This window comes from Trichechus manatus, unplaced genomic scaffold (genome assembly GCF_000243295.1).
Source record: "Trichechus manatus latirostris isolate Lorelei unplaced genomic scaffold, TriManLat1.0 scaffold00017, whole genome shotgun sequence".
In the NCBI taxonomy this organism is placed as follows: domain Eukaryota; kingdom Metazoa; phylum Chordata; class Mammalia; order Sirenia; family Trichechidae; genus Trichechus; species Trichechus manatus.
Genome location: NW_004443953.1, coordinates 7,766,186 through 7,776,438, shown reverse-complemented (window position 1 = coordinate 7,776,438; position 10,253 = coordinate 7,766,186).

Below are 10,253 nucleotides of genomic sequence, written 5' to 3'. Positions count from 1 at the left end.
CTCGCTCTCCATTCTCTGTCAGTTTTCTCACTCCATCTGGTGCTTGGCTGAGTTCTTTATCTCTTCATTTGATGTTTTAGGGTTTCAGGATTGTTGTATTCTCTGTTCCGCTTAGTTCGTCGGATCTTTGCTGTGGAGGGATGGCGTAGTGCTTCTGCCTAGAGCACCATTTTGCCGGAACTCCTCTCAAAGCTATTTCTTAATAAGGGAAACCCAACGGGCTGAAGGCATAGGGGTGGTGCTGTCAGTACAGTGTAAAAAGGGAGAGCACATAAAAGCAGCAAGATGCCAAGCAAATGAAAACCGAGGAGAAGCTGGAAATTAGAACTGGGTGACCCTAAATTCCCAAAGAAATGGAGAGACACTGGATTTTCTATCTTTAGTGAGTTGCAATGCCCAGCCATTTTAATTTCAATTTTTTCAGTGAGCAGAGCAGGCTAAAAGCTGGCATCTAAGTTCATTTACATAAAATAAACTACTGGAGTGTTCTGATAGCACTCTCTAGTTCTTCCTTACCAAACTCCTGACTATAACCCAGTGTGGTAAAGGAACTTTATTCCACTTGGCTCTAAATTCCTGTCTGTGTACCTGGTCATGCCAAATAGTAGGGTCTGGCTATGCTTCTCAGTTGTAGAATCATATAACTAAACTTCAGCATTAGTTTTTGTTTTTGATTGTAAGTCTATCTCTGAATACTGGGAACAGTCTCATAATGAATCATCTGTGCCCCTGTAACTGAAATTCAGGGTCAGTAACAACTCCTGGAAACCAAGTATTTGGACCTGGCAGCTGCTTACTCTCCATGTTTTGAAGACACAAAAGGTATCAAAACACCCTTCAGGAAAATTCTTCTTAACTAAAATATAAACTGAAATAAATTCCTTATATCTGCAGGGGTCTATATTTTTAAACATCTGCCAGGGAATAACTGCCAAGCATATTACTGATTATTTCACGTCCAATGTATAGATTGAATCACGTCCCCCCCACCAAACAATATGTTGAAGTCCCAACCCTTGTACTGGTGAATGTGACCTGTTTCCATATAGGTCTTTCTTTGAAAATATGATCAGTTGATGATGTCATACCAGAGTAGGATGGATCCTAATTCCTTTGAGTAGTATCTTATAAAAAGGAAGAACAGATACAGAGACAGAATCACACAGCAGAAGAAGCCTTGTGAGGAAAGATATATAAACCAAGGAATGCCAAGACATGCCTGGGGCTACCAGAAGCTGGAAGAAAAAAGGAAGGATCTTCCCCTAGAACGAACAGAGAGAGCATGGCGCTGCTGACACCCTGAAATTGAACTACCAGCCTCTAGAATTGTGAAACAGTAAATTTCTGTTCTTTAAAGTCACCCACTTTGTGGTATTTTATTATGGCAGTCCTAGGAAACAGAGACACCCAATAATATGTGGATTTCAAACTGATTCAACAGATACTTATTAAACACTTGCTGTGTGTGAAGCTTTGAAGATGCCAAAAATGATTAAGATAATTCTGCCTCAAGGAGTTCAGAATCAAAATCATAGTATATACACATTAGTATTATACAAGCTTTGAGAGTATTTACAATACAGGGAAGAACTCCAGTTCAGTAGCTACAGCACAAGCTTCAGAATTAGCCAGAGCTGGATTTGAATACCTGGTAAAACCTTTACCCAGTGTGTGAACTTGGTAAATGTACTAAACTTCTTAAATCCAGTTTCCTCATTTATAAAATGTGGATGCTAATGTCTATTTCTTGGGTTGCTGTAAAGATATTAAAATGAAGCACACAGTTAGCATCCAATGTGGTATTGTTAGGTGTCATCGAGTTGGAGACCCCATGTACAACAGAACGAAATATTGTCCGGTCCTGCGACATTCTCACAATTGTTGCTATGTTTGAGCCTATTGTTGCAGCCACTGTGTCAATCCATCTGATTAAAGGTCTTCCTTTTTTTTGCTGATCCTCTACTTTACCAAGCATTATGTCCTTCTCCAGGGACTTGGTCCCTCCTGATAACATGTCCAAAGTACGTGAGACAATGTCTCACCATCCTTGCTTCTAAGGAGCATTCTGGCTGTACTTCTTCCAAGACAGATTTGTTTGTTCTTCTGGCGGTCCATGGTTTATTCAATATTCTTTGCCAAAACCATACTTCATTCTATTTTTTATTGTTGTAGTTTAAATGAAGTTTACATTTCAAATTAGTCTCCCATACAAAAATTTATACATACACTGTTATGTGATCCTAACTGCTCTCCCCATACTATGACAGCACACTCCTTTCCACCCGATTCCCCATGTCAATTCAACCAGCTCCTAATCCTCTCTGCCTTCTCATCTCACCTCCAAACAGAAGCTCCCCATTTAGTCTCTTGTATCTACTTGAGCTAAGAGGCACACTCCTCATGAGTATCACTTTATGTCCCACAATCCAGTCCAATCCCCGTCTGAAGAGTTGGCCTCAGAAATTGTTTGTTTTGGGCTGATAGAGAATCCGGGGGGCATGCCTTCTGGGGTTTCTCCAGTCTCAGACAATTAAGTCTGGTCTTCTTACTAGAATTTGAGTTCTGCATCCCACCTTTCTCCTGCTCCATCAAGGACTCTCTGTTGTGTTTCCTGTCAGGGCAGTCAGCCAAAACCATAATTCAAAGGCATCAATTCTTCTTCAGTCTTCTTTATTCACTATCCAGCTTTCACATACATATGAGGTGATTAAAAATATCATGCTTTGGGTCCAAAAAACCCAAACTCATTGTCATCAAGTTGATTCCGACTCATAGCGCCCTTACAGGACAGAGTAGAACTACCTCATAGGGTTTCCAAGGTTGTAAATCTTTAGGGGAGCAGACTGCCACATCTTTCTCCCACAGAGAGGCTGGTGGGTTCGAACCAGGGACCATTTGGTTAGCAGTCGAGTGCTTAACCACTGCACCACCAGGGCTTGGGTCAGGTGCACCTTAGTCTTCAAAGTGACACCTTTGCTTTTTTAATACCTTAAGAAGGTCTTTTGCAGGAGCTTTGTCCAATGCAATATACATGATTTCTTGACTGCTGTTTCCATGGGCTTGATTGTTGATCCAAGTTAAATGAAATTCTTAACAAACTGAGTATTTCTCAATTAATCATGATGCGCTTAATTTGTCCAGTTGTTAGGATTTTTATTTTCTTGTTGAGAAACAAGATTTTTGTTGAGGTGAAATCCATACTGAAGGCTGCAGTCTTTGACCTTCATCAGTAAGTGCTTCAAGTCCTCTTCACTCTCAGCAAACAAGGTTGTTTACGAGTCTTCCTGCAATCCTGATGCTGCGTTCTTCTTCATATAGTCCATCTTCTCAGATTATTTACTCAGCATTCAGACTGAATAAGTATGGTGAAAGATACAGCCCTGATGCAAACCTTTTCTGATTTTAAACCACACAGTATCCTCTTGGTCTGTTTGAACAGCTGCTTTTGGACTATGTACAGGTTCTTTATGAGCACAATTAAATGTTCTGGGATTCCCATTCCTCGCAATGTTATCCATAGTTTGTTATGATCCACACAGTCAAATGCCTTTGCATAGTCAATAAAACACAGGTAAACATCTTTCTGGTATTCTCTGCTTCCAGCCAAGATTCAATATAGGCATGTTTTATTCATGTATTAATTATATACATGTGTTAACATAATAATATATTACACACAGTATAAAACAAAAGCAAAAATAAAATGTTAAAGGGTGAGATAAAAATAAAATAAATATACTTAAAAAATAATTTTAGTCATGGCACATAGAGAAGGAACCCAGTTGGAGACAGGCAGACTCCCTAACTTGAAAAGATAGAGCTGAGAGTCTGGGAAGAAGAAGGACAGTAGAGTTCACAGAACAGAGTACAAGAAAGTAGAGAGCTGCACAGAGAGATAACTCCAGAGAGCTTCAGAAGGCCTCCCCCCAAGTATTAAGCAGAATACTAATAGTTTCCTTGATAAGGAAACTATCCAAGTCTGAGGGAAAAATCACTCCAAAGGATTACAGAGAACAGTACCCAGCACTCACACAGGGCTAGGAATAGCACCTGTTCCCTGCATCAAAAAAGTAAAAGACTCCATAATTCACTGAATATTGGAAAGAGTATTCAGAAGGCTAAAGTACTCAGAAGATATGGCTACTTAGTATCAAACCAAAACCAAACAAGTTGCCATCAATTTGATTCCAACCAATAGCAACCCTATAGGACACAGTAGAACTGCCCCATAGGTTTTCCAAAGCCGTAATCTTCATGGAAGCAAGTTGTCACATCTTTCTTCCACAGAGTGACTGGTGGGTTCGAACATTGACCTTTTAGTTAGCAGCAGAGTGCTTAACCACTGTGCCACAAAGTGGTGCAAAATCAGTCCTAAACTAAATGCTTTTCTATTCCCACCAAACAAACATTAAAAGCAAGATCAAAAGAATCAAATATTTCCAAGTAAATTAATTTTATCTCAGCAAAACTCAAGAACAGTTATAGGAATACAAAAAAATCCAGCACCCAACAAGTTAAAATCCACAATGCCTAGCACCCAATCAAAAATTGTGAGACATGCAAATGAGGATAAAAATCATGAAACCAAGCCAGAACAGGCACAAATGTTAGAACTGGAAGATAAGGACATTAAATCATCTATTATAGACCTAAAGGGCACAATCAGCCAACTTGACCTCACAGACATATATAGAACACTCCACTCAACAGCTGCAAAGTACACATTCTTTTCCAACACACAAGGAACGTTCTCCAGAACAGACCACATCTTAGGCCACAGAGCAACCCTTAATAAAATCCAAAACACTGAGATAATACACAGTATCTTCTCTGACCACAATGTCATCAAGGTAGAAATTAACAACAGGAAGAGCAAGGGAAAAAAATCAATTACATGGAAAGTGAATAACGCCCTGCTTACAAATAACAGAATAAATCAGAGATGGTATCAAAAAATTCCTAGAATCAAACAAGAATGAAAACACATCATACAGAAACCTTTGGGACACAGCAAAGGCAGTCCTCAGAGGACAATTTATAGCAATCGATGCACACATCGAAAAAGAAGAAAGGACAAAATCAGAACATTACACAACTCAAACACATAGAAAGAGAACAGCAAAAAAAAAAAAAAGCCCACAGTCACCAGAAGAAAGGAAATAATAAAGATTAGAGCAGAAATAAATGAAATAGAGAATAGAAAAACAACAGAAAGAATCAAAAAAACCAAAAGTTGGTTCTTTGAAAGGATTGACAAAATCGACAAACCACTGGCCAGATTGACAAAAGAAAAACAGGAGAGGAGGCAAATAACCCAAATAAGAAATTAAATGGGCAACATTACAACAGACCCAGCTGAAATAAAAAGGATCATAACAGAGTATTATGAAAACAATACTCCAACAAATTTGAAAACCTAGAGGAAATGGATAAATTTCTAGAAACACACTACCTACCCAAACACAAAGTGATGTTGAAAATCTGAACAGACCCATAACAAGAGAAAAGATTGAAAAGGTAATAAAAAAAACTCCCAACAAAAAAAAGCCCTGGCCCAGATGGCTTTACTGGAGAATTCTACCAAATATTTAGAGAAGAGCTTACACCAGTACTACTCAAACTATTTCAGAACATAGAAAACGAAGCAACACTTCCGAATTCGTTCTATGAAGCCAGCATAACCCTGATACCAAAACCAGGCAAAGATGCCACAAATAAAGAAAATTACAGACCCATATCTCTCATGCATATAGATAACAAAATTCTAGCCAATAGAATTCAGCATCATATCAAAAAAATAATACAACACCACCAAGTAAGATTCATACCAGGTATGCAAGCATGATTCATCATTAGAAAATAAATCAACATAATCCATCACATAAATAAAAGGAAAGAAAAGAATCACATGATCATCTCAATTGACACAGAAAAGGCATTCGACAAAGTCCATATGCAACTCCTCCTGATCCTGAGACCTATAAACTAAAAAAGACAAGTTATCTTTCTCATACATATCCCACGTACAGTGGAGGAATACGGACAGGATAACAGTAATTGACACTCCTATTTGGAAAAGAAAAGAATGAGAGACACATAGCAGGCACTCAACAATTTGAAGTGTCTCTGGAACATGTGGGTGCTAATATGCAATACTACATCTTCTTAGCCTAAATCTAGCCCCTGCCTACCTCGGCAACCTCATCACTACTGTCTCCTCCTAGCTCACTATGCTCAGCCACAGTTGCCTTCTGTTTTGTTCCTTAAACATACCAAGTTCTTTCTGCCTTGGTGGGTTTGCACAAGCTGTTACCTAAAACTGAGACATTCTTCCCTCCAATACTTGCCTGGCTAGCTCTTTCTTGCAATTCAAATCTCAGATTAAATACTATCTCCTCAAAAAGGTCCTTCCTGACCCCCAGTTAAAATGGCCCCAGTCACTCTCTACCATATCATTCTGGTGTATTTTATCTACAGTACTTATCACCAGTAGATATTTCTTATATATTTGTTTATAGCATATATGTCTGTCTCCCTCACTGTCTCCTCTCATGAAGATCTGTGAAAGGCAAAATCAGGCTAGCAGCTAAATAAGTGACCAAAAGTCCTATAAACTAAATAAATGACTGATGGATGAATGGTCAATTAAAAACTTGAAGATGGAGTCTGAGGTAAATACATATATATTTGAAAGTCATCAGCATATAGATGCTAACTGAAGTGATGGGTGTGAGTTGGAGCTCTCAAAAAACAGTACAAATTAATAATAAATGCTAGTATAACACCCTTGGAAATACTAACATTTAAGGGGCAGGGAGAAGAACAAGAACCAATTAAGAAATTTGGGAGAGAATAATCAGAATAGTCAAGAAGGACGACTGGAAGGTTGTCCAGAAACAAAAGAAGAGAGTTTTAACAATCAAGGGGTGGTCAAAATGTCACGTCCTGGAGAACAGTAAAATAAGAGCACAAGCAGAGATCATTGGATTTAGCAATTAAGTAGACACTAACAAATTTTTGCAGGTGGTGGGCCAAAGTGAAAACCCCATGGTCCAGGGAAGGAATGCAGATGAGGAAGTAGACAGCAAGTGTACTCTTTCAAGATATTAGGTTTTTGGATGTAGGCAAGTCCATTTGGAAGCAGTCAAAATGTTTGAGAGTCTGAGTAGTAGTTTGGATGGATAGATGGAGAAGGTAGGTCTTTGGAAAGAGAGAAAAAGGAAATGAATCCAAGAATTGCTCACAGCAGCATTCTAGTCATTGAATGGTGTACAAAGGGGTGGACGTCAACAAATAGGTTGTTACTTGTTTTTAGTGCTATCTTTGTCCTACATGATTTCAAGGTACTAATTTTCTTGGTAAGACACACAGGGCATAAAGCAATCATGATCACACAATGGCAAACATTCAAACATTTTGGGTGAGCTCAGGCACAATCAATTGACAGACTCAGAATACCTTAATTAGCCACTTTTTGCCTCCCTCATTGGGCAAAGTACGTCACCAGCTAGAAAGGAAATACAAATAGAAAGCGTTATTGAGGCTCTTCTACATGGTTCAACAATTAGTTCAGAGAATTATAAGCCTGGGCGCGTGCCCACCTTTGTTGAATAAAGAGTTGCTTGGCTGCCAGAGACCTGGCATTTAGAGCAGGCAGAAAGAGCACCACTTCTCGCTGACAGTGCCCTAAAATAAGACATGGGTTTGGTGAAAAGCAGGAGACAACAGTGCCTGCCAAGCCTGTCTCCTTCGCTGTCTCTTTCGAGATTCGAAGAGAGAGTTGCTTTATCGGCCATGGGTCAGAGTAAGACAACCAGAAAAAAAAGTCAAGGGAAAATTCATCCATTCATTCATCTTTTATTTCAATAGGTTTTTCAGAGCACATTATAAGTAAGGCTGTGGTTGAGGGAAATTTTTATGGTGGGAAGAAATTTGGTTAGGTCAGATATGAGTTCAAATTGTCTACACCATTGATCACTACACAATCTTCAACAAACTACTTCACCTCTATGTTTCTGTTTATTTAGCTCAAAATGGAGATAATAGTACCTATTATTCAGGAATTGTTGTCAGAATTAAATAAGGTAATGTATCAAGTCCCCAGCACAACGCTAGCTTAGAGCAGGTACTAAGTGAATTTGTTCCTTCACTAGGCAATGTGGGATTTAAGAACAGAAAAGAGCATGATAAATTCTGTGCACATAACTGGGAGAGCATGTGATGGGGCCTAACAAAAACGAAGATCAAGCACTGTGCAAGCTCACAGGAAGGCAAAATTACATCACACCCACGATCATGAGAGCAGTGCCATTTGAGGCAGGCATTGAAGGGTGAAATAGAGTTGAAAGATGAAAATGACTTTCTCACAAAGGGACAGAGAGTCTAAACTCTTACACTAATGTGTTCCTCATGATCATCCTGCCAGAGAGAAGACATGTGGAAGTGGGGTGTGAAGATCACTGAGAAGATTAGGAAAGGAAAGGGTGATGTGGGCCCTTTCATGATATGTCTAGGAGAATGGCACCCAGAAGTTGTGGCAAAATTAATTATGAAATAAAGGCAGTTTAGAAATGGTGATGGTAGAAGTAGTATTTGGAAAAGTATAAAGTCATTACACTTGATTATTTGAACCAAAGTCAAATGAGAACTACCATGTGTGTTAGCATGTTTTTCAAATTCCATGTGGAATAGGATGTATCATGCTCCAAAGGAATTCTGAAATGAGGTCAACTTCTGGCAGGTCACATGACTAACTCTATTAAGCCACTGTTCTGTGATCAACTCCATATGCGACACCCTCCTGCTGGGTAATTTTGTGCTGAGACTAAAGATGTTACGGAAAATAGTAAAATTTGGCATATTGTCTAAGGTCACCCAGTATTATAAAGATACAGATGTATAATTGGTTCAAAATCTGAGAATGAAATATCACCTCACAGAGCTTATCATAAAATGATTTTAGTTCCCCCCAGTGAAAGAAATCATTTAGGGGGGAAAAGAAAGCTCTCCTTACAGTGCATGAACCTTGACTGAATCTGAATCTTGGATCACCAAAAAAAAAAAAAATCTATAAAAGATATTTTGGAGTCAACTGGAGAAATTTAACTAGGAATGGATAACAGATTATGTTATGAAATTATTGTTCATTTCTTTAAGTATGATAATGGTTTTGAAGTTATTCAGGAAGCTTTTCTTATTTTTAGACGATGCAAATGTCATGGTGTCTGCAACTAACTTTTAAATGGCTCAGCAAAAAATTTCGGAATATACTGTAAATGGAGATAGAAACAGAGTGCATGCACAAATGTAGCAAAATGTTAACAATTGTCAAATTTAGGTGAATACAGGTATTTATCCTACAATTCTTTCAACTTTTCTCTATATTTGAAAATCTTCAAAATAAAAAGTTGAAAAAATAAAGATATTCTATCCTTTATTAAATCTAATTAATGGAATGACAATAATTACAAGAAATCTCCTGTCTAAATGATAAGCAGAAAGAATTCATGAAAAGCCATTGCATGCATTCTAAGTAAGTATTAGATATGCTAGTGAAAAAAAAAGTCTGAAGTTCAAAATTCTGTACCCTTTGTCTTCCTTATGTTATACTGGTATCACACTGCTCATGCATGAATCATTGACAGCATTTGATAATGAATCCCAAGTTTGATGTAATCATCTGTCTCTGTACCACTTGCAAAATTTTGTGTATTGATATTTTAGTTTTAGTTTTGTTATGAAACTACAATGTGCTAGAGTTTACTATAATCATTAATTCAATAGAGATCAATTTTTCTAAAAGAAACCATTATTACCCACATATAAATGATCTTCGATAACAAGCCAAATTCATCACCTTTTAACTAATAAATTAGAATTAGATCAAACCATCAGACAAAAGAGTTTATACAACAAAATGTGCAGGAGAGAGGAGAGATGACTTACAATGTTCGACACTGTACACTTCTGTTATGCCACAATGCAGTTGCAAGTATGTAGCAATGCAAGAGCCAGTGTATAGATAGATACATTAGTGCATGCAAATATTCCTCAAGGTACATAATCCTTTTCTGCACAATGACCAATGCTGGCAAACAGTATGCATAGATGTATTTCCTTTGTATATACAATACAGTCTTACCAATAAAATTGTATTTCAATCAGGGGTGGAAAGAAGGAATGTGCTGTCACAGTATAGGGAGAGCAATTAGGGTCACATAACAATGTATAAATTTTTGTATGACAGACTAACT